This window comes from Dermacentor silvarum, chromosome 4 (assembly GCF_013339745.2).
Source record: "Dermacentor silvarum isolate Dsil-2018 chromosome 4, BIME_Dsil_1.4, whole genome shotgun sequence".
Classification (NCBI taxonomy): domain Eukaryota; kingdom Metazoa; phylum Arthropoda; class Arachnida; order Ixodida; family Ixodidae; genus Dermacentor; species Dermacentor silvarum.
The window spans coordinates 135349732-135375585 of NC_051157.2; the positions used below are offsets into that span (position 1 = coordinate 135349732).

The 25854-nt window shown below is 45.8% G+C and overlaps 1 protein-coding gene across 2 annotated transcripts in view; it reads right to left on the reverse strand.

The window, feature by feature from the left end:
* The window catches only part of LOC119450645 (MAM and LDL-receptor class A domain-containing protein 2-like), a 137871-nt gene that overhangs the window by 104666 nt on the left and 7351 nt on the right, over window positions 1-25854 (reverse strand). For both annotated transcript variants that reach the window (XM_049666102.1, XM_037714159.2), the window contains exons 3-4: window positions 15556-15809; window positions 3285-3375 (exon numbers count right to left, since the gene is read on the reverse strand). The gene's annotated coding sequence lies outside the window, so the exon portion shown is untranslated. The remainder of the gene's footprint in view (window positions 1-3284; window positions 3376-15555; window positions 15810-25854) is intronic.

A 25854-nucleotide genomic window follows, 5' to 3' on the forward strand; every position in this document is an offset into this window, starting at 1 on the left:
TCGCTCGCTGCTGCTGCCGCTTTTCGTCACGGCAGCGTTGTGACAGAGTTCAATCGCGGTCATCGAGTAAAACCTATTCAAGTTTGCCTGTGCCTGCGTGACATCACGCTTGTCAATTTATTAGTAACCGAATGTTTACTGCAATTGATTAGGTCTCTAAAACTTCGACTTTTACGTCAAGGGCTTGTCTCTTCGGTGTCCCACTCAATGCTTAACATTTTGGGCGAAAGTGCGGCATGTTTCTCTTTCGCGAATTATTAAGACGAGCACTGATTAGGATATACTATACCACAAAGCGGCACATTCATCTTTCATGTGTTGAAATATTCTTCGTTTAATTTTTCGTTCCGTATAATATAACAAGAGGTCCCATCGGAGTGCTGTTGCTAAGGTATACCTCTTTCTTTGTAGTGCACACAATTGGGATATTCTATAACCCTACACTCAACAAGCTCAAACTTATAGTACCAAGAGAGAGAGAGACAGAAAGAGCTAGAGAGAGGATTTTTGATAAAAACTAGGGAGGTTTGCCTCTCGGCACGCCTTACGTGCTCCTCCAGGTTAATGCGATGATAAATGAAGTTGATTTATTGATGAAGTTGATGATCCGCGCGTTTGTCCACCGGACTCAACAGGCGTGAGGTTAGTACCTTAATCCTTTTTTGCGAGAACTTGCTCCGCGAAAGACGAACACCGTAACATAGAAATCTCATACCGGCGCCTTTTCGTACATTGCAGAGTAATCGCTGGCGTGGGCGCACATTCTAAAACTTACAATGCTCGATACGCGTGCGTAGTTTGAGCACAGGCGACTTTTTCGCTATAGACTTGGCGATAACATTCAAGAAATTTCTAACATTTGTGGCGCGTCTTTTGGAACGCTACCAAATGGAACGCTACCAAATATAAAACAACACCAACAAACAAAAACAAGCAATTCCATGTAAACTTTAAATTAGCATCAAGCATCATTGGAAAACCTTCATAAATGTTCCAGTAGAGCACTGCGAACTGCACTGATAAGCCATTAGAGAGTTCTAGCTTTGTGGGATACGTGATAGGTTACGTGATACGTGATAAATAAACTAGGCCCTGTGCGCACGTGCGAACTCTCTGAAGAAGTGAAGTAAGCTGGCCGAGAGATCAATGTTTTACTAAACCGCCATCGCGCATTGAGAACGCTTAGCATAAAGAACCCATCACCAGCGCTTATGCTGTGGCGTCATTTACATGGTGAAAAACAAGCACAATTCCAGCTCGGTGACGTTTTTCTCATTCTAGAAGCCTGGAATCAAGCTATATAGCTGATCTCGATAATTAAGATAAAATATTGCTCTTATTATGTTCTCGGCTGGAGATAGAATTATGCAATGGCTGATTATGTCCTTCATTTCTGTCACGACGTCGAGCAACTCGCAAGGGCTAATTCTTATCAAAGCGGACAGTCAGGGCTCTTGTTAATCTTGCGTTTAATGCTTAACGTTTAAGAGGTAAATGGAAGCTTAACCTGTCTGTCATGATAAAATCAGGCCTTGCTACTTCTGATGGGGTGCTTGAAAATATACGACGATGGCAAGAAAAAAAAAAAGAAAAAAGCACGGAGCATGGTCGCCAAAGTAGAATACACTGTCGATGTTAATGAGCTGCCTATCTTCACGTGACTCATTTGAACGTCTCGAACACTGGCGCACTTTCTCCGTTTTCAAAGTTCACATCTTTTTTGTCTCTCACGCGTTAGAAACGCGCTAGGTGGCGTTCACCGTACTCAGCACAGCGGAGCGTGGCCTCCGCAATTAGCTCTGAAAATGTTTCTGAAGTTGATCGCGGAGGCTGCAATTACGACGTGCTGTACGCGCTGATTTGACTCGGTGACGATTCAGTTACGTGCTTTGTCTTGCGCGTTGTATTAGTGTGTCAGTTACGTGCTTCGTCTTTCGCGTTGTGCTAGCGTGTGCAGCGTAGTGCAGCTTCCATATGCACGACGGTTGCTCATGGTCATCGACGTTGGTAGTCGTGATGGAGGAGACGTGCCACCAGGCGTCAGCGTGGGTGCATCAACGCCTAAGGGCGCTTTAGCCACAAAACACCAATAGACATTATATATCACTGTGCAATAAACATTACACTACTTCTGTGAAGACACGTTTCACTTTCGTGTTCTATACCGATTCCTATATAAGAGGGATCAACCACATTTTTTGTCTCCCCTCTCCCTATTTCGGCAAAGGGAAGCAAATGAGACGTTTCTCCTTCCCCCTGCATTTCCCACTTCTCCACGCCTGTCCACAGTGGTCTGCGCTCACGGTAAATCTTCACTGGCCTGGCGGGTCTGGCAAACCGCCACAGTGGCTCAGGGGCTATGGTGTCGTGCTGTTAGGCAAGAGGTCGTGGGCTAAACCCTGGTCGCGGCGGCCGCGCTCCGATGGGGGCTGAATGTAAAGAAAACGCTTTTGTTACATGCATTTTGTGCACGCAAAAGACTCCCAGGTGGTCACAATTATTACGGAGTCCCCCACTTCGCAACCAGATCGTTGGTTTGTACGTGAAACCACATAATTCAATTTCATTATTTGATGAAACCTGGCAGCAGCATTTTAATATTTCTCAGCGTTCGGCGAATGTCTCACTTGTTCCCCGCTTTATGAGCTCTTGCTTAGTTCATCGTTTCATGTTCACGGTGGATTTCACTGCATCGTGATTTCCTGCTGTAAAGTCCCGTACTACAGAACGAGGCAATATTTTGTGCTGAATATTTCTGTATGTTTAACATTTCCGCTCAAAAGGGCAAACAAGAAGAAAAGCAGGGGGCGAGAGAGATGCTAATTTTGAGCACCTGGGTCTCTTTAACGTATATCCAATGCACGGTAGATGAGTATTTTTGCATTTCTCCCCATCGGGAATGCGACCATCGCGGCCGGCATTGAACCTGCCACCTCAAGCTCAGCAGCACAACACCATAACTGGGCCACAACCGCAGGTTCGCTGTCTTATCGGCTCATATATATGCGGCACCTCCGTCAGTACAACACAAGAATGGCTCTGCATTCATTAAGACTTTACTTAAGTACCGTAACCTTTTAATACCCGGAGAACTCTGACCACCTGCCAACATCCATCACCGCCCTCTATAACTCCAGGAACATCAAGAGAACGGCTGGCATTTATGCAGGTTGTTGTCCTTTATGCTTGAAAAGGCTTCCCCCGATCGAAAGTGCGAAAATAAATAAATAAATAAAGAAGTAAATAAATAAAAAGTAAATAAATAAATAAATAATTCAACTTACCAGGAGCACATTCTCCGCTTTGCACGGTTAGGTCGTCCAACGCGAAGACGCCTCTCTCGGGGAAACGTTCGACGTGCAGGCGAATCATTATCTGCAAATATTTAGGCGACAACAAATCAGTTCAGAAATGTGAACAAATGACCACGTAAACGTTGTTTTATGGTTGTTGCTTATCTGCACGTTCCGAGGCGCTGAAATATTTTATATTTCAGCGCATAGATTTTTCATGTTGCACCAAAGGAATAACGCATACGCGGCTCGAAATTTAACCACAATGATTGGCCGTATGATGGCAACTACTGAAGGGACACTCGATGAAATATTAAACTATATTGCTGAATTACACTTCGGGAAAACAAGGTACCGTCAACCTCAAAAGTTTACGGGACGCAGGATCTGCTGAGAAGCTGAATTCTCGCGAAGCGTGGTCTCACAGCCTCGAATTAAACGTTCCAGCATGTACTAGTCTTCGCCGGCTACACAGTGATTAATTGAATTATAAGTTCCGTGTAGTAACAGTGTAGGGATTCACATTTTCAGGGGAAATCGCATCCCATACACTTTACGGTTAACTGTATATGACGTGTACCAAAAGCCGAAGATTCGCACCCGGGAAGTTGACGGGAAGGCGAAAGATGCGCGCTCCTGAGTGAACAAAAGCAGGCCGTGGCAGCTACATGAAGAGTTTGCTGCACCATGGCCACTGAATAAAAAAAAGGTACACGTAAAAGAAAATACTGCGAAATCAATGAATGGCTTGCATCGTCGGCGCCGGTATTTATGTACCAAATCAAAGAATCGAAATGTGGCATTCTCTTACTGAACGGACATTAGTGTAGGCCAAGAAGCTTCAAATAGAATAACAGAAGTCTTGTCTGACCCTGCGGCCTGTTTAAACGTTCCTGTTCAGTGTCTCTCAAAGAGGCAGGTTATTGTTACCTATGTGGAAATGAACTGAAAGCGTTTTATTCGGAGTAGCTGAATCACCACATCGGGAAATGTCGGCTGCTCCTATCGGTGTTGTTTTTGTGGCCTCAACAAAACTATACTCTATTTCACAAGTAACTTGGAGCTCTGCCAAAGGTTCGAGATGTACAGAGGCAATATCGTTGCGCAGCGGAATATAGGTCCGGCAGAAACTGTCTGATTCTTGCCGGGATTAAAGAGTTTAACTATTGCTTGGTACACAATATGTTAAAACGATACTTGACATGTTAGTCCCTTTGGGCGTACACGTCGTATACAGGGAATTACTGCGACGATTACTGGCGTTACATGTAATAGACACTCTAGCCGCGATCACGTATCTACATGGCAGCGCCTATACAGCTCCTCTTACTCGTTATTCTCCCTGACGTCCAGAAATAATTAGTAAAATTCGTTATCGCTTAAACACATACAGAGGGCGAAGCATTAGTTATGCTCAGTTGTTGGTATTGAGTTTAGCTGGTTGTTTTGACGCTGTTAGGACTCCAGAGGCGGCTCCGAGCCATAAACGTGATTCAGTTTCCAGTTAGGGCACATGGTGCCGCAGCAATAACACCGGTGATGCGTTGACGATGCAGAACGCTATAAAAGCCAAATTCTCACTACACCAATTGTAAAGATTGATCAAGTGCTACACTTTCTTAAAACGTGACGGCGAAAGCCTGATTGCACACTTGGCACACAGTTGCCACAATTCTTCCTAAACATATCTTAATCGTGACAAAAAGTGTGCCAAGTGTACAATCAGGCTTTCGCCTTCACGTTTTACCAACGTGTAACACTTACTTAATTCACGTGGTGACGGAGACGGGCTCGTGACACGGCTCGCGCGTTTGTCGTCTTCTTCCACAGCTGGCTCCGATGCCGCTCATCATGCCAGCGTTCACATAATGCCCCTCCCGCTCGTGCCACTGCTGGCGCGTTCGTCGTCGTCTTCTTCCACACCTTCTTACACTTTTTTTCTCTCAGAAGCACCGACACGGGTTTTTTTTCAAGGTTTTTGAAGCTCATTGTGCGATGAGACATATAAGTCTTTCGGCCTAATATCTTGCACTAGTTTGGTGCGTGATGATAGTCGTTCGCTGTTACTACCCCATTGCGAAAACACGCGTATTTCAGGGCCTTCCAATGTAAAACCAGCTTGCCTTTTGACATTCGATCGTACTGGGGACGCTGGCGCTTGCAGGGAGTTACTGGGACACCGATGGGATTGGTATAGATATGAGCGGGGTGACACTGGACGAGGCGCTGGTTTAAGTGCTGTGACACTGCGGCACGTTGGTGTATGGTGTACACGTGCTGTTTCGTGCTGGAGTTTGCCATGGCTCGTACTGGAAACTGCGCTGCATGATTGCGTTTGTGTCGCACTGGTTCAACTATGCAAGGAATGCTTGATACAGTTTTACCGGGAGATGCTAGTTTCCTGTCCTAAATAAAGCTATATCTTGAGGTCAGAAATGTCTGTTTTGTGCCGCAGCAAGAAGTTTTTGATGAATGTGATATTACACAGGACTGGTGCGTCATCGTGATGAAGTGTTCGTCCTTGTTCACTTCTCAGGGAAAAGTATTATTTCGAAGACCACTCTGCAAATCTGAACAGCGTGTTTCGTAGTGACTATTCATGGCGTTCAGTAGTAACTGGTAAAGTTAATGTCCCCACGTATATTATGTTGGCAGCATTGAGCCATGGTATCTGTAATTATGATTATCAACAGTTTGTTTATCAGGTAATGCTTTCTCGTGACACTGTGTGCATTCATGTAAATATGATGAAACAACGATCCGCTATTATGTTTTCAAATATAGTGAGTAGGTCGGCCATTTAAAGTTCTTCTTTAAAGAAATTGGTTGGTCTCTCGTGACTAGTATATGCGACATCGATGAACACGTACAGGGTCGTCCACTCATAGTACGAACATGGCGCAGCGTGGCCGCGCTCCGCGGAGCGCCAGCGCACACGGCGTGGCCGCGCATCGAAGCTAACCGGCGCAGGCGCACAAGGGCTTGCAGGTGGGGCTTGGTGTCCTGTGTCATCTGCTAAAGCGCCGGAGCACGGCGTGTTTTAGCAGACGACACGAAGCCCCGCCTTTTATTCCCCATGCGCCTGCGCCACTTAGCTTCAATGCGCGGCCGCGTCGTGTGCGCTGGCGCTCTGCGGAGCGCGGCCAGCTTGCGCCGTGTTCGTACTAAGAGTGAACGACCCTGTACTCGCTCAGGATAGTATACATAACTACATACCACAGTGTACAAGCCCAAAGGAGGTAAATTTCCGCATTGGTTCTCTACGGAACCTAAAATTGCTCGCAAGCTTAAAGCCAAAGACAAAGAAATAGAAAATCCAAACCTCCTGAGCCTAAATAAATGGATAGGGGAATTCCGGCTCTTGCGGTTGCTACTGCCGCCCCTCTCGCGGTATCATGTCTCACATTGAGTCATAATAGACAACAGCGCCTTTAAGTGGCCGGCGTACTTTTGGGGACACTCTAGTAAACGTGAAGATTGTATTCGTCTTTAGATTCCTGTGTTGAAGAAGTACAAGGACTTGCTGATTCCTTCTCTGTTAAACTTCCCTGTTTATATAGGCCGTCACCTGATCCCACTGTCCACCGGCCGCGCCCTTCTGGTGGAAGTTCCAGCTTCATAATGTTTGACGAGAATCTCATCACCGAATGCCTCGGGCGACTGAGGTCAAGTTTGTCCTGCGGCCCAGATGGCACCCCCACCGCCATTATGAAAACACCTGGCAGTATCCTTGCCCCTGTTTTGACACCTATATTTATTACCTGGTTGAATAATTCCACTTTCCCGCATGCTTGGAAAACCGCTCGGGTTTTTACTTTCTTTGAATCCGGCACCAAAACGGATGTCGCAAACAATCGGCCGATTTCTCTTCACTCTGCATTTCCAAAGCTTTTTGAATTAGCCACTCTGTGGGAAAAAATTTTTCCAAACCAACAATATTTTTTTTCTAGCTGCTCAATGACCACCAACCTTGTCAACTTTATGATGTAGGTTTCCGCGCCTCTCACGCAGAAGCGCAAGTTGGTACCATGTAATGCGACCACAGTAAAGCATTTGATGTAGTCACTCATCCCCTACTGCTCGAGAAGCTTGCAGACCGCGGTGCCGAAGCTGCTCTTGTACCTCTACTACGCAGCTATCTCGTCGATAGGTACCGCTTCGTGAGGGTCAATGATCAATCTTTTGTTTTTACGGTATCTAATGGCTGTGCCCCAAGGTTCAAGGTTAGGTCTGTTTTTCCTCTTATTTTCACCGATGACTTCCCCCCCCCCCCCCCCCCACTATCTAGCAGTTTTCACTTCTTCACGCTGACGACATGAAAATTTTCAAGGAGATACACAGTATCGAGGACTGACGCACTCTGCCACCCGATCTTACCTCGTTCTCTGAATGGTGCAAGTTAAACGGGCTGACTCTAAGTTCATCGAAAACCAGAATTCTGTCACATTCACGTAAAACACATAATATCGTCTTCCATTCTGTGAATCTTGTGGTATTGACGAGAGTTGTTGAAACAAGCGACCTCGCTTATGTTTTTTTATAACAGGTTAAGCTCCTCCGCCCACTTTAAACGCGTAGCGTCACGAAGCCTGCACTCGTTCGGTTTCTTCTGCTGACTTCCACGAGACTTCCGTACGCCACTTCCCTTCTTAAAATTGTTTGCATCCAACTCTCTCTCAATAGTTGAATATGCCTCAGTGGAGTGGAATGGCACAAGCAATTCATATAGTGCTTTCACTGAACGTGTGCAGAAAAAATGTTATAAGTACATAAAAACGTCGTTTTGTGGCTTTTCCAGCCTGAATAATCGTCGTACACTTTCTATCACTTAGCTGCAGACATAGACGTACCAACGTCTTCAGTTTTATAAAAAAGCATTCCTGGAGGTATTACAAGTTCTGATCTGCTAGCTTCTGTTTCATTGCGGCTTGCGCAGAGGACTACCAGAAGACATTGGGCCTTCCAAGTTTCCGCCGCTTTTTGAAGACGCGCCTCTCAACAAAATGCAAAATCTTCACAACTATCATTTTCTTCATTTTAATATATTTCTAAGCGTGTTGTCTTTTTTCTGTTCCGAGTTTCGCACTTTCTCTTCAGCCTGCTCTCCTGTCCTGACTTCGCATAGTTTCTCTCTTCCTAGGTACATCTTTTCCGTATCGTAATCGCGCGCTGTTGCTGTAATATGGTTCATCATGTAGCTATTTATCATGTTATTTTTACAGTGTTATTTTATGGCTAGGATCGCGTGTATCTTTCAACTCCGTAAGCAAAAACTCAGGTGCTGAATTTGATGTAATATTGCTTCATTCTAAGCAAAACCTTATACGTCTCATCACTTTGATAGTTATTTTGAGTAAATTAGTTATCAGTAGCCCCCATTTCCAAGACCAGTAGACTCTGCTAGACAATAAACTTTTCTCCAAGATTTACGGCTGTGCGGCCCGCGTCGGCCATGTCTACGTTCACACCGCTCTTCGTCGTTCCAAGCTCGTGCGTGCCTATAGGCACGCACGAGCTATAGTTTCCTCCTACGAGGAAACTATAGTTTCCTTCCGCTCTCCCGGGTCGGCGGCACCGTCATTCGTTGGCGGCAAGACAAGCTGCCGTTCTCCATTTTGAATTTCATTTCTCTCGTCGTAATGGGGAGGCCGCGTATAGTGCGCACTCCCGAGGAGCACCGCGCCTGCGAATAGAGCTCCTGCTTTGCCCAGGGGGCGCTGCGAAAATGGGGCTAAAGTGAACAGCGAGTGAAGCCGACGGGAGCCACGAGTGAAGCCGACGGGAGCGGACGTGTCGAGTCGAGGTGCCATTTCAGCGCAGCAGGAGCAGCGTGCCAAAGAGATAAGTTTTGTTATTCTATATTTCACTTTTTGGTTTTTTTAGGAGGGTTAGCTTAGCCAAACAATCTTTATAAATTATTTTAATGCTTTCTCACTTTCTTGGTCTTCTCGCTTAGATAAAGTAGGTAAAGAAATTTTTTTTTCTTTTCCACATCTACGCCTTGTTAGTACGAGATGATGGTTGGTACTAGGGGGAACCCACGCGTGCGTTGTTCTGAGTGCGAGCGTTCCTACGCGCTGGAAGAAACGCGGTTTAAATCAGCACGCGAAGCGAATGGTGCAGATTTTATCTGTAGGATGTGTGTGCTAGGGTCGCGGCTAGACCGCCTAGAGCAAGACAAGGATAAGTTAGCTAAGCGGGTTGGAAAGCTAGAAAAGGAACTTCAAATCGAGCAGAAGCAGAGGAAGGAGGCAGAAGAAAAGCTAGCTAACGCAGAAATCCAGCTGAGCGCCACCATTCTGCAAAGCAATGATGAACGCATCGAGGCGAGCACCGCGAACGGAGCTGGCTCCGATGCGAGTGCAGAGACAGCCGAACCCGCCACGCCGGGAAGCAGTGGCGGAAACGTCAGTGATAATCACGAAGGGGATACCACTGACGCGGCCGGGGAAGAAAACAAAGCCAAGGGCAAGAATAAGAAAGGAGGGGAGGGCATTGTGACTTCGGGGGCAGCTTTCGGCGGTGAGGGGGAAGGAAAGCGTCGAGTTGTCTTTGTTGGGGATTCCAACATGCGTAAAGTAGAACCGGCGATAGCAGAGAGGGTAGGGGCAGACGAACGAGTCCAGGTTAGCGCGCTTCCGGGAAAGCCGATTAGAGAGGTGATCGCGAAGGCCAAGGAACGCATGTGGGACACAATGGAGGAGAGACACCTAGTGGTGATAATGGGCGGAGTGATTGACGTACTGAACGGACGAGGAGCAGGAATCACAAAGCAAATAGCCAAAGGGGTCACCGACCTGCGGAATGTTTCAAAAGAAGTACAAATCGCGGTGTGCACGGTGCCAGAGGTAGAAAGGCAGGGTTATAGAATTGAAAGGGCAGTTCTTGCAGTAAACAGGGAAATTTGGACTCTAGCTAAAGCAATGAATTTTACGGTCATTGACATCAACCGTGAAGTGCACCGAGCAGGCCGCGAAGGCGCTTTTGTGCGTGACGGGATACATTTTAGTGAAAGTGTAGCAACACCGGTCGGAAATCGATTCGCGGCACGAGCTGTAGCTTTTTTAGGCGGGCCCCAGGCAATCAGGAAGCAGGATTAAGTATTGAACATAGCGAAACACCAGTAAATGGCAGAATTAGGCGACCAGGAGTCAGGAAAAGACGCAGAAAGGATAAGAATAGAGAAGGTAAAATTTGCTACATTAACATGCAGGGTGGTCGTAAGCAGGAAAAATGGCTGGAAATTCAAACGCAACTGAATGATGAAGCGATTAGTGTGTACGCCTTGACCGAAACGCATCTACGAGATTTGGAGCAGCCGCCTGTTATTGACAACTTTGTATGGGAAGGGTGCAACAGAATGACCGGGTCAAGGAAAGGCGGAGGCGTAGGCGTACTAATTAGGCGAGGTCTGAAGTGGCGAAGGGTAAACGAGACATGTAAAGAGCATTTATGGATTAGTGGTACATGGCAAGGTAAAAAGACGTGGCTGGGAGTAGCTTACCTGTGGACAGGTAGTGATAGCAGGGAAAAAAATAAGGAATTGGTCGATTGCATTAGAAGCGATATTAATGAGTTCAGTAACTCGGGCCAGGTGATATTAGTGGGAGATATGAACGCGCACATGGACGATTTAGACGGATATACTGATTACAACGGCTCTCTAGTGCTGGATTTGTGTGATGAACAGAACCTTATAGTAGTTAACAGGGAGAATAAGTGTCATGGACAGGTAACGTGGCAATGCGGAAACAGGCAGTCATGTATCGACTACGCCTTAGTCTCAGAAATGGTCTACGAACAACTGGACCAAATGATAATAGACGAAAATGGAAAAAATAGCCTGGGAAGCGATCATAGACGTTTAGCATTAAAGTTTGGGAGAGATACCAGCGCAGAACATGAACCAATAGCCTCAGAGTTTTTAAAAATGAATGACGAGCAAATAACAGAGATCGCAAACAACATAGAGAAGAAAATTGAGGCTTTTCCTACAGCAGTCTGGGAATATAAGGAACTGGTGGAGGTTATGCAGCATGAAATAAGGCGGACACGGCAATACAATTGTTGGATTGGAAAGAGGAAACCACGTAAGTGGTGGAACAAGGAAATTAAACAAGCTATAGAGGAGCGTAAAGAGGCATCTAGGGTTCATCGAGAAGCCAAAAAGTTGGGATTACAAGAAGAAGAGGTGCTCCTTAGATGGAATACGTACCGAGAAAAGAAAAGGGTTGCGAGTGAGCTCGTGCAAGAGAAAATTAAATGCGCAAGTGAACGTTGGGTGCATAACATTCACAAAAGAGACAAAGGCGCCCCAAAAAGATTCTGGAACCATATAAAAGCACTCGGAGCTCCAACTAGAAACTCGCAAACGGCTATAAGGGATGAAGACGGTAACATCTATGAAGGCGATGATGCGCTGCGGTACATCACAGACGTTATCAGGCATAACTTCGGTACGAGAAAAAGCGTAGTTCAGACAACAGATCCAGCAACAACAGAGAGGCCTGAGAGATCAAAATTCAGCATAGAAAGCTTTTATTGGAAAAAGGCAGCAGAAAATGTCCCTAACAACACGGCAGCAGGACCCGATGAAATCCCAATACAGCTAATCAAAAACCTCGGTCCAAAAAGCAAGGCACTGCTGACTAATGCCATAGAGCAAGTGATTAGAACAAAGAATATTCCCGTTGGATGGCGTGAAAGCAAGATGAATCTTATCTACAAAGGCAAAGGAGATAAGGATAAGACGAGCTCGTACAGGCCAGTTACAGTAACGTCGGTGATATATAGAATGGCAATGCAAGCCATAAAATTAGAACTGTCGAAGTGGGTGGAGGAAAACGGTGTATTGGGGGAACTACAGAATGGGTTCAGGCCAGGCAGACGCTTAGAAGACAATATGTTTGTACTAACTCAGTGCATAGAGATTTCAGTAGCTCAGAAAAGACCTTTATGGATAGCATTTCTAGATATTAAAGGAGCTTATGACAACGTAGACAGGGAATTGTTGTGGGATATTCTTCAATACGAAGGCATAGATGACGATTTCGTGGAGCTGCTGAGGGAGATATATCGAGACAACCAAGTACAAGTGGCATGGGAAGGCCGAAAAGGAAATGAAATGGTGGGAATTCACCAAGGATTGAAGCAAGGATGCCCTCTGTCACCATTGTTGTTCACGCTTTACGTCAAGGGCATAGAAAGACGACTGGAAAACAGCGAATTAGGTTTTGATTTATCCTACATGCGTAATGGACAAATGGTGCAACAGAAGATCCCTGGACTGATGTACGCAGACGACATTGTGCTACTAGCGGACAATAAAAAAGATTTACAGATACTTGCGAATATCTGTGGGAACGCAGCGACAAATCTAGGCCTTAAGTTTAGCACAGAGAAATCAGGGATTATGATCTTTAATGAGCACACGAGTAACTTCGTGGTGTCAATTCAACAACAAGTAATACCCATAGTGAAGCAATATAAGTACCTCGGCGTACACATAAACGAAGGAAAGAATTACTCAATCAACCACCAAGATAATCTGAAAATAAAGGGGAAGCGGAATGCAGCATTGATGAAACACAGAGCACTGTGGGGCCACAATAAGTATGAGGTGGTGCGTGGAATCTGGAAAGGAGTTATGGTGCCAGCGCTAACATTCGCAAATGCCATTATATGCATAAAATCGGATATATTGGCGGGTTTGGAAGTTAACCAAAGATCAGTAGGCCGGTTGGCTTTGGGAGCACACGGTAATACGACAAATGAGGCAGTGCATGGAGACATGGGTTGGGCCTCTTTTGAAGTCAGAGAAGCACAAAGCAAAATTAGTTTTGAAGAAAGGCTCAGGAACATGGATGAAAATAAATGGGCAGCTAAAGTGCACAAGTATCTCTACATGAAAAGCGTGGACACAGAATGGAGGAAGAGGTCAAGGAAGTTGGCAACCAAGTACAGGATAATCGAAACTGTAAATAGACAACCAGGGGTCATCAGAAAGAAAGTGAGAGAAATAGAGACCGTGAATTGGATGCAAAGAATGGAAACGAAAAGGACAATGGAGATTTACAAGAATGAGAAGAAAGAAATTAGAAGGGAAACTCTGTACGATAACACAAAGGGCAGTGCCTTGCTATTTGAGGCTCGAGCCGGTTGCCTAAGGACGAAAACATATCGGAACAAATATTCGGAATTAGATGAGATATGTGTATGCTGCAGTAAAGATCCAGAGACCACTCAGCACATCCTAATGGAATGCGACGGGATCCACCCAGCGAGAACCGTAGGTAACGTGCAACTCCCAGAAGCGCTTGGGTTTAAAGTAGAAGGAAACATAAACAGATCAGCCGTAGAGATCAGCAAGAGACGATTAGAGTACTGGTGGAAAAAAAGTAGGGAAGAGATGGATGCGACCTGATCTCTTAAAATCATAGGCAGCGGTACAAGGTAAATTTTTGAAAAAGAAAAATAATGATAGGTATACAAAAATGCAAGATAAAGAACATGTATAGTATACCTGATTAAATCAAGCAGGCTAGGTGACTATTTGTCGCCGCCCCGTTTCAAAGGGGATGCCAATAAATCATCATCATCATCATAAAGTGCGCCCTCTGCCCTGGGCTGGGTAGTACCAAGCTCGGGCGTCTGCTTCGTAAAGCACGTTTACAATATGTACCCGCCGCTTTCGCTTGTGTTGTGTCACGGCCTGCCGCGAATATCGGACGCCGAAGATTTTTTCAGGGGTGGCACGCTGCGCGTAAAGGCAAGAAATTATGCAACGCCAAGTACGTCTACGCCGTTCAATAAGTAAGCGGCGAAGTTTGAACGCGGTGTCAATCACAAGTTAAGCGAGTCACGTACGAAGTTGAACTTCAGGTAAGGTTTGCCCGCTGCTAGATTCAGGCACACAAACACGAGGAAATACTTCCATTAAATGAATTCACAGCAGCGATGAGCAGATATCATGTGTACGAACTGCTCGAGCACACGACGGTACGCGCCGCGCCGGCAGTGGGCTTTCAGCATGCCACGAAGTGGTGGGCCTCTGGGCAAACTCTGTTGACTGCATGCCGCTAAACAGGTAGTCATGTCGGCGCTGTAGTAGCCACCATCGGTTCCTTTAGCAACTGATAAAAATACTGATGCAATGCATATGAGTTTGCAATAACGCACGTGCGAATCGTGCTGCAGCGCGAGCTCGTGCGCTGCTCGCTTGATGTAGCTTTTAATGACAGCGCTCGAACATCGATGTGCTGTAATCAATACTGCCTTGCTGCTCTGCCTCAAGGTGCTGGCTTGAGGTCAAGGATGAACACATTTAACTATCAAACCTGCGCTGCTCTCAATGATGTAGCGAAGTTATCCAGCGTGCCCGATGCTCCGCTGCTTGAGGCCTTGAAGGAAAATGGTAGAATCTGATGTTGGTATTCAGGCCTTCTTGCTCGTCGCAGCCCACGACGCAGCAGTAACGACAATGACGATTTTTCGAGGCTGAGCTAGGTCTCTCGGTTGGATCGGCGTCGCCGATTCCTTCTGCCTCTGGCATTACGTCCCACGGCATACGGAACGTATGGCTAACTGGGCTACGGCCAGCTCACAACGTGGTCTGTGACAAGCGACGAGCCTTTTCGCACTCACAACAGGGCAGAAAAAATGCGAATGGACGCAAAACTCAGGCTAGAAACGTGCTTCGCCCCAGCCAGGGCTCACTACTACCTAACCTGGTACTACCCAGCCAACGTTTCTTGCCGACACCAGGCGCCGCTAATATATACCTCAAGCTCCAGCGCAGGAGGCGTAATCAACGGCGAGAACAGAAGCGAGAATGCAGTTGGTGGCGGCGGCAAACACCGATGAAGATCGTTCCCGAGATGCCAGTCGCTAGCATTAGCCATGCAAGACGACGCAAGTCGTGTGCTCTCCGTCGTGTGCCACACAGCTTCGCTGGTCATCCACCTTCACAGAGTGGATTGGCTCGCGACTTTCTTGCTTTTGTTTTTCTGTGCTCCAGCACCCAGACTTCAGCGTTGGTCTTGGGCATGGTGAATGATTGATTGCATTATTATTATTATTATTATTATTATTATTATTATTATTATTTGCTGCATTTCTTTTTCTATGTGTACGTCCGCCAGCGCTTAGACCTCACGGTTGTTCCTGGGCACGATAAATAAATGATTGATTGATTGATTATTATTATTAAATTAGTATCATTAGTTGTAATATTCAAAACGAAAAGGTGCACGCTTTCACAAACCTCAAATTTTCCAGCACGCTTCTCAGAGTACCGCACCCGCTGCCACCGGCCAGCCATGTCTCGCTGAGTTGCGTAGAACAACTTGCTCATGCCAGGAGGACGGCCCGCATAGAACTTGACCGGGCCATCCTCCGTTCCGGACTGGTGGTACCAGCCAGTGAAGCAAAAAGGTCCTTCCACCTGACTCGAGAGTTGGGCAACAGAAAGCCCGCTTCCTGGTTGCTCTGTCGTCGCGTAAGCGCACCAGCCATCCCCTGCGTGCGTGTCAGAAGCGATGAACAAAAGTATGGATTTCACAAATGAATGGCGCAAGGACAGCTTTTGAGTCGAGCTGTCTTCTCAAGCAATGTGCAGTGTACAATCCGTGCCTCGAAGGAAATAAACAATAGATTGCAGTACATCTGGAGATTAAAAAATCGCTAGCATTCTATAGGTGAGCGATTTACTACATATATGTATTACAGTGCCCTCGATTTCCACGCCTAGCTTTTTAAATGCGAAGCATTTCTTGCCGGCGGCTTTGTCCGTCCCTCCCGCGGCGTCCCACACCTCCACACCGCATGCGCGTCCCCTCCCTCTCTCTCTCCTTTCCTTCGCTCCCCCTTTCTCTCCTCTAGCAATCCTCTACGGAGCGGCGCCCGCGTCCCACACCCCCACGGCGCAGGCGCGCTCCCTCCCCCTCTCTCTTCTACGCGCCCCCTTTCTCTTCTCTAGAAATCCTCTACAGAGCGGCGCCAGCATGACACACCCCCACAGCGCATGCGCGTCCCCTCTCCCTCTATCTCTCCTCTCCTACGCTCCCCCCTTTCTTTCCTCTCCTACGCTCCCCCCTTTCTCTGCTCTAGGAATCTGGAGCGGCGCGCACGACAGGTGGTGCGACAGCTGCATACTCCGCTGGGGGCGCCACGGCAGTTCCGTGGTATGAAAATGACGGAGCGCGCGCGCCTCATTCTCTCTCCTGTGCATCGCCGCGATGAGCACTCGGGCCGCTGCCGCGCAACCATCTCCCGCTCAAGATAACCATCTCCACGCTGCTTCGCATCCACACATGGTTCCCTTTAGCAGGAGATTGAGTAATTTTTTTGCATAATGATGAGGATATACATAGGATGAAACACCGTAAAATGACAAATACCTTTCGTGCAGCTGTGGTTGCTTTATTATCTTTGAAATTATATGTGTTGAATAGTTGAGAACGGACATGGACGGATGTCCAATCGAATTAAGATATCTCATTGGGCATCCAAGAAATATGAGTCAGAACGTGATTAGCTGTGATTGGGCTACTTTACAAACGTAATTTTAAGATAAACTTGATCTTAATAATTGATGTTTTAGTTAGGGGCATCCAAGATGTGAATTCCCATAAATTCATAAAAACTCAGAGGTTAATTTCTGCTTAGAGAGAATGATAAATTGTTCCGAAAAATGCAGGGAAGTTGACGGGAGGTAAAGCCGACCTGAGAAGATTTCGGAGCACAGAAAATAAGAATGAGTTAAATTTCAATTCACCACAGAGTGTGAAATGTATTTCAGGAATCTAATGATTGTACGCAGAAGTATCAACTCTACCTTTCGGTTCGAGGAAGTTTGTCCAGGCTGCGATGAAATTTATAGTTTACTCGGATCCCGTGTTTCGAAATCTTTGTTGTAGGGGTGCATCAAGAATAGTCATCATCATCATCAACATCATGAGGTTATACTTATGTCCACTGCATGACGAAGGCCCCTCCCTGCGATCTTCAGTTAGCCCTGGCCTGCGCCAGCTGATTCCAACTTGCGCCCGCAAATTTCTTAACTTCATCACCACACCTAATTTTCTGTCGTCCTCGACTGCGCTTCCCTTCTCTTGGCATCCATTCTGTAACTCTATTGGTCCACCGGCTATCCATCGTACGCATTACATTGCCTGCCAGCTCCTTTTCTTTCTTTTAATGTCAACTAGAATATCGGCTATCCCCGTTTACTCTCCGATTCATACCACTCTCTTCCTGTCTCTTAACGTTATTATTTCTATCGCTCTTTGTGCGGTCTTTAACTTGTCCGAGCGTGCTGTATCGGCAACATTCGAACCACCAATCACAGCATGCGTTACCGGAACGATAAATATATGTGACATTAACAGCGTGAACAAAGAAACAAAAAATAATCATGCACTGAGTCAAGAATGAAGCACGTAAAAACACTCACACACACACACACACACACACACACAAACAACACACACAGTGCAAGTTCTCATCATTCTGCCTGAAGTCACTGTTGCAGTATTGGCGTTCCACTGGGCTGTATGACTTTTCTGACATACTTGTTCTATTTTTACTACATTCCCTTTGGGGAAAATCTCTTTCTCTAATAAAAACGCCCATATTGTTTTTATGCTGCAGATGGAGAGACATCTTCGGTGCGGTCTCACACAAACCCTTCAGGAACAACTTTTACCATTGCACACGTCAAGATGGCAGCTCGTGATCAGAAGAACTGACGAAAACATTTCCGTTTGAAGTGTGATGCTTGCATGATAGGTAAACGCTTTATAAAGCAGGGATCAAATATGGTTCCTTAAGCGCCAAGTATATAAAAAAAGCACTGGAAGGTAGGTGTTTGGAATATTGCTGGCCGAGACAGTGTTTACTATATAGGTTGTCGTGTTCTTTTTTATAGCGATAGCTTTGTGGAAGAAACGCGAAAGTCTTGGCGGGTGGTATTGACACAGAACTTCAGTTGGCAGAGGGTGCTGGTGTGGAGCCAGGAGCAGAACAAAGGATGCGCAGAAGTCGATTGGTAAAGTAAGAAGCCCCTCAGGTCAAGTAGCGAAGAGAAGTGTGATGGCAATAGAAGCAGCTCAGCGGCTGTAGGCGTGCGCCTCGTCATTGGCGCGATCATATTGGGTCACGTGGGGCTTGCCGGCATTTGTGTCTTTGCGTTTGAAAATCACAAACACGTTAAAAAAATAATGGGCGCAAATAGAGCAGGGTGTTTTAAAGGTGCCGTGAAATGAACTTCGTCTAAGTCAATCGCATGTGAACATAAAAAATACTATAGATGCAGTTACTGAAGCATTTTTGTGTTTATGGCTAACATACAGTCTTGTAGGGCTTGGGCTATGCCGTCGTGGTGCGCCCGAGCTTTCAGTCGAACTATAGTGAGTGGCGGCTGCTGCTTTTACTGGAACGTTAGTTTGTTGTTCTTTTTTGGCGACCATAATGGCTTAAAGCTCGAGGCATCATAGGCAGCTTGTGTCGTCACAACTGCGGTATGATCGTATGTATTTTCATCCTCAGCTGTTTCCAGAGTGGCGCGCACCCATTCTCCGCCTCATATTGCTTGATTGCCCTAGTGAACTCGTGCGCATAAAACACTGATCAGTGACATTGTGGTTAGCCAGGAAAGCTGGGATATTTCAGTAACGCTATCCTACTCTACGCCATGAATATATCGTTTGAAGAATTTTTACATGCAATGTACATTCGGGCAACCATTTTATGCTTACACCTACGACATAACTCTACTCATGACATACGGAGGCGTAAGAGGGCAAGTGAAGAGTATGTGGTTAAAAAACTAGAGTCGGTTTTAACATGGTTTGAGTGACAAGGCTACAGTCATGAATTTCAATTTGCCGTCTTTTTCTCCGTGCGTTATTATCTTATTTCTACAATATAAAAACATATGGCGTTGTACAGTTCGCTGGTCACAGCAACAATACTGTCAGTTCCACTGACCCTCGGATATATGCATGTTTGCAAGTCTTCGCGTAGTAGTAATGGCGAGCTCGTTGCAATATTATATTGGCCTCACTTGTGAGGTGATAGCTCCGCTCTAACAGTTCTGCAGCGCGAAGTACATCTGTCCTACATTTGTTGTTTCTTTCCTCGAGTTAAATCTGCTCAATACATGTATGCTTACTTATGTTCCAAATACGCATGCAAAGTTGTGAAAGCTGATGCCACATCATCACCTAGGATATACACAGTAACATATTGAAGCAAAGCCTGATGGCGATACCCCTTTAATATAATGTGATCAAGGTCCTTTTTCGTTTTTAGCGCAGTGCTTGCTGGCTTAGCTTCTCATTTGTAGCATTTCACGCTTAATGACGAATCGTCTTGATGTAGCCCAATCCTCTGTGATTTTTAACCGAATAAGCCCGGAAACCCTCAGTCTGTAATGCATCTACAACTAGGAACAGCACCTGCTTCTACTTTTATTTTTCCATGTTTTACTAAACACATTGCGGTGTGCCGTTAACCATCAGTATAAATACTGTGCGTGGCCGCCACTCGTCCTGCATATCGGCCTCCAAACAATGGCAGTAATAAACGCAGATGCGGCTGATGACGACCTTCATGGCATCCCTTTTGAATCGGAGCGGCTACAAATATTCTAACATACGTGAGCTAATCTGAGTTTACTAGTGCACTCTAGAATTTTTGCCTATCTCTAATTTGTCTTTTTTTTCGTCAGAGAACATGCATCGCTTTATTGTAAAGTTATCTATGTGTGTAAAGAATCTGGTTGCATTCCTTCCCTGCTTCATTCCAACAATACTCTAAACGTCTATCGCTTATCACGACCGCTGACCAGTTAAAGCTCCCGTCAGCTTTCAGTCCCAGCGCTTCTAAAGGGTGGACGTTCCTTGCGGTTTTTGCCGGGTGAATATCTTGGTATTTTATTACAATCAGCAAAAGTATCAAGATTTTGCTGCAGCTGACACATTCCTTATCCTGTTGGAAATGATTGCTGCTGTGCGCTTTTTTCTTTAGGCAGCCAACTCGGGTGTCATATAGCAAGTCGTTACCCTTTGTTGTATCATAGAGCTATTCTCTTCTGAAACCCGACGTTGCGGCCCTTTTTTGAGGGCACCATGTGAGCCTCCCCGATATCTGGCACAAACTATGGCTCAGGCTGACGATAACTGTGACACAAGATTCCGTGACGTAAAGCTGACGGAAGGCCCTGAAGGGTTGGTCTGAAATCTCGAGAAAAAGGCTATTTTGTTGCGATAGCAATTAAACGGGTCCCTCCAGGCGAATATTTGCCGTCGCCGTCAGCGTAGCCGTGGGGCTCCTCACATATCTCACATATATAGTTATATGTGTCATATGTGCTTATTCATGCCGTATATGTGGGTTATATTGGTTAGTTGAATGAGTTGTCGCGTCCAAAGCGTTCGGTTTGTCTCCTGGGTCATATAGTAACATTATATTACTATATTAGCCCATTTCTTTACCCTACATTTCTTGTATATGTATTCAAATACCTATTCTAACTATTGTATAAGTCGTAATTTTTTATTGTCCTCTCCGCCCTTACACAATGCCTCTAGGGGCCTGTAAGGTGTCTTTAAATAAATAATAAATAAACATTGTAACACTATCGAATACTAAGGTTGCTCATAGCAGTTCTAACGCCGATGATTGATTATTCTTCAGAAGTTTGAGAGTGCAGCCTAGAAACAAATTCCACAAAACACATAATTCACGGCACATGCTTGTTATGTTAAATGTTCTCAAACTATTTATTATTAAAAGCGCAATTCAATATCGCTGTTCAAAGCGCAAAGAGATGTAATTTTACTGATGCTGCGTTTTAATGAAAGTGTAGTGGCAACTGTGTGATGTCATTACAGGCCCTACAGGGCGTGTTAAAGCTTTTAAGGGTGCCATAAATTGTGGCGTGTCCGCGTTAGTCGGAGCCGCGTATACTTTAAACACGGTCAGAGAAGTTCAGGCACAACGTTCAACCTTGCTACCGCAAATCAATGCTTCGCCCTTCGGGTGAAACTGCCAACTTGTTTTTATTTTGGGTCAAAGAGAGGTGTTATTTATTACGAAAAACACGCCAGCACCTGTGAGCTACCAGCATGGTTGCTGCTGTCGAGAAAAGTATTGAAGCTAGTTCTGTCGCAAGTCATTACATTCTGTCGTGTAGCTTAATTATTTTTACTATTTCGATTGTTTATTATAAAGAAAATGGTTCTTTGATGCACCGCTTCGTAAACTAGGCTTAACTTCAAGTCTTTCGTCTTAGTCTTTCTTGGGGATTCCGCATTTGGTTTGGATAAAGGAATGTGCTTGACTCTGTGTGAGATTAAATTCAACCAACAAAACGTTTACCATACTGATCTCAGTATTTCTTAGTATGTCTATTATAATACTAAATTTCTTCTAGGGTCAATTTTGCAGTACACCTTGTATTATTTCTACGAAATGTAATCATTTATTTATGTCGTCCGAATTCTAAAGAAATGCAATGGTCATTTTACCCCAGTTGTACATTACCAGTTCTTTATTCATTCTTGCAATTGTCGGTGCGTTCCAACCACCGATCCCCAGTGCGTGTACTTTCCACATTTTGAGAAATCATCATCATCATAATCAAGCTCAAATGAAGTTAGGTCTTGTCGTTAACGTACCTCGTCTCATGAGCATAGTTACGTCAGACGCAAGATAAAGTTCACGAATGAGTACCTCAATGTCCACGGTTTTATCTATTGGAGGTATCAGGTTTCACAAACAGCTTTCACATTTTAATTTCATGCTGAATCTCAGCAACAGCTTCTAAGTATAAAAGTCTCCGTGCACTCAGCACTATAGTCATCACAGAGGAAGCAAACAGGCCAAAAAACAGGCACACAAGCAAGCAAGCAAGGAAGCAAGCAAACAAGTGAAATATGAGCAATCCCATTGTCGCTCTCGTTTTCTACTGCGATCAGAATGCCGTGGTAGTTTCGCCTAATGTTATATTTCCGTTAAAGTCACAGACATACTTGTCTTTGTGATTAACGACTGTATTCGCGATTACCAAGTTTTAGATATTTTTGTCTCTGATAACACCCTTACTGTTCTTCGTCGAGGTTTTCGTTATACATGTTTTCCGTTTGCTTTCAAGAAAGAGTGTCCTTCACTGATTACCACGAAAAATGAGCGCTGACCGACCGCAAGAATCTTATCTTAAGGCGCTTCAAGTTTTTACGCATACAACGTACAAACTCAATTATTGAGTTTTTTTTTTACTTCTATTGATTTTTAACAGCCGCAGTTCATATTCAGATAATGAGCTGCTGTTAAGCTCTATGGTTGGTTTGGTCACTTTCCCGTCATGTCAATTGATGAAAAGTCTTGCTCTCAACGTCCGTAACCGCATGACGGATAGCATGTAGGTGTGTGTGTGCGTGTGTGTTTCTTCAGCCAAGCGCTAATGCTCAACTAGAATTAGGTTATAATACCAAAGGATGAGCCTGACTATATGAGTTCCCAAACTCGGTTCCGCGGAGCTGTGGTTCCGTTAACGACATTGTAGGCTGAGCGACCAAACCAATTCCAGCCCCATGGCCCTTCTAGAGATTTGCATATTATAGTTTCGCTTTGGGAAAAATATTGCGCACCACATCCACGTTTTGGTAATATCTGCAAGAAAAAGCACCGCGGTAGCAGCAACAAGGGTTCATCGCTGTGCGTTTTACAGGGACCACAGCCCGCCCTGAATGCGTGTCATGGCCTCAACATGTGAGCGGGGAAGGAGTAGGATAATCCTGCAGTCTGAGAGCCACCCTTTCAAATCTAGCAGTGTCTGCCTAGTCGAATTGTTGCCTGACGTATGATGATGGACATTTCAAACGGCTTGTAAGCTGCTTTATAGTAGGCGCCCCAAACCTAGCGAGAACCTAATGATTAGCGTCTCGCAAAAGCGCATGCACCGAACCCTAAACGGTATCTTTGTGCTGTGTGTTTTTGCACGCCTCCTAACGCTAAATTTCGAAAACTGCGTATGGGACCCACACGTCCCAAGTCTTCGTTGCATCGTCTCAACCTGGCCGCGAACATATCAAAAACACTTCAACGCCTTCGCATTTACAGTAAGTAACTCTCTGATATACTGTTCACCCTGCGAAATAATATGGCTAGCATTATTTATAGTTATTTTTTTCAGGCATTGTGTTTTCGGTTTGCGTGCAGGAATGGCGCTGCAATCTCGAGACGCGGACGCAACCTGGGAACCCTATTCTGAAGCACCTTCCCGGCGGGGCAGACCGCGAACGCAAAGCAGTCGCTTGTTGGAACACCCTAAGCTCTAGATCCCTATTCTAAACCTCCCTATTGTACCGGACACGTAAGCGAGGCGCATTCACACGCGATTGCCTACACAGGTACGGTCATTTAGACACAGCGCATATGCCGAAAGGTTGGTTTTCACCACCCTAGGTAGCAATGGTAAAGCCCGATATTATAGCGATAGCAATTGTTGCTGTTGTTGCCCCAAAACATGGCTCGTACCCACGAGGGGGATTGTCAAGATTGGGTGGATTGAAACGTACACCAAACAACATAACAAAAGGGGTAAAGCGAAACATTCAAAACGGAGTATTGGGCAACTAAATGATATCACAATTTTTGAGAGGGCCTATACGCGAACTTTGTAAAACAAAATGTCACAGTTCCGCCCTAAGGGCGAAGCAATGAATGCGATAGCAACACAGCAATGTCATACGAATTAAGGTGAGCGGCTTTGGTAGCAATATGAATTGTAGTAAACATGAGCTGATTAAGTAAGCAGGTGTGCTGCGGCGTAAGTAGACCGACATGAAGAGAGACTCGATGACCACGAGAAGGCGCGTGTCAACGGTGGTGTTGATGAGAAGCGCTTCCCTTGGGCAGCGCGTGCGAAGGGACACACCTGTAGTGCTGCACTGGCGATCCGGGCAGCATTGCATGTGTAGCGTGCGTTGGAAAATGTGGCCCGACTATTACTAACTGAATGAACAAGCGTGGTGTGAGCGCGCACAAACAAACATGAATAGATCACACTGAATGACTGCAGACAACGACAGTCAAAACGCTGGCAGCGGGCGAAGGCACGTGCGGTCTATTGCTTCAACGGAAACTGAGCGGCGAACGCACGGCGCATAAAGGTCAGAGCTGTGTGGAGATAAGAGACGGTGCGAACGAGCGACGAACGCGGTTGTTGGCAGAGTAGAAGTGCACCCCCTCCCCCCCCCCCCCCCCGCACGCTCCCTCCGGCGCTGCTCCCGCTTCCTTGCTTGCGCGTGGGTGATTGAGTGCGTTCGCTCTCCGTGATAGCGCGCGTCCCCGCACGCTTCCACTCGGGCATACGGCGCGCGGTGAAGATTTTATCTATAGGGAACCTCACGGCGACGGCGACGACGACGGCGACCGGTTGAAGTGTCCATATAATTGCTATCGCAATAAAAAATATGTGGACGCTTCAAGCGAATTTTCGCCGTCGTCGCGTTAGCGAAGTTGCCGTGAGACTCCGATTATGTTTAGGTATATATGTGGTATATGCTTAGCCATGCCGTAAATATGCGGGCGATATTGCCACACTATTCTATCACTGATGTTGCTCATTCCAGGTATTACGTTCCTGACTAAATTATTCTGCACAATTTTGAGCAATGGGAGCCCACCAACAAACGTCATGAAACATAAAATTCACGGCGCATGCCTTTTACGTAAATATTCTCGCGTTAATAAATGTAAAAGTGCTGAACAATATCAGGGCTCAACCCTGAAATTGATGTAATTTTACTGGCAAGGCTTCTTGCGGATAGCGTAGTAGCACCTGTGCGATGTCATTAAGGGCCCTACGGGGCGTGTTAAAACCTTTTGAGGGTGCGAGAAATTGTGGCTCACACCTGTGTTACGCGTCCACTTTAGTCGGACCCGCATATAGTTAGAACACTGTCAGAGACGTTCAAACGCAACGCTAAACATTTCTATCGCAGTCAATGCGCTACTCTTCGTGCGAAAATGCCAATTTTGCTCAGTGGCTCTTCATTGAGGTATTTAATTGTGTTAAAGAGAGCGTTAAGCTCAATCGCCATCGGTGTCGTCATCTCCGACACTATGAACATGGTCATTACTGATTTATTTCGGTTCATAATTGATAACGGCACCAGAACAGGCCGCAGATGAAACGGAGCCGTTGGAGTAAATATGCAAGCACAATTTGTAATAATCTTGCAGCAAGCTAAACACATTTGCCTCAAACCAAAGGCAGAAATCGCGGCTCTTTTTGTGATGCCTTGAATGGTGGTGGGTCGTGCAACAGGCTGGGCGAGCCAACACAAATGAGAGATTGATGTTGCGGTCGGCGACTGGTTGTTCTTATGAATGTCATGGTGATCTGCAATTATTGGAGAAAATGTGGCATATCGTGTCTGCGCTTTTACGGACGCCATATAGTGGTTGGGTATCCTCAATGGTTGCCTTGTTATTGCCGCATCCTTGGCAATGTCCTCGCCAGCGGTCGTCTTGAACTTTCGCCGACGGTTTC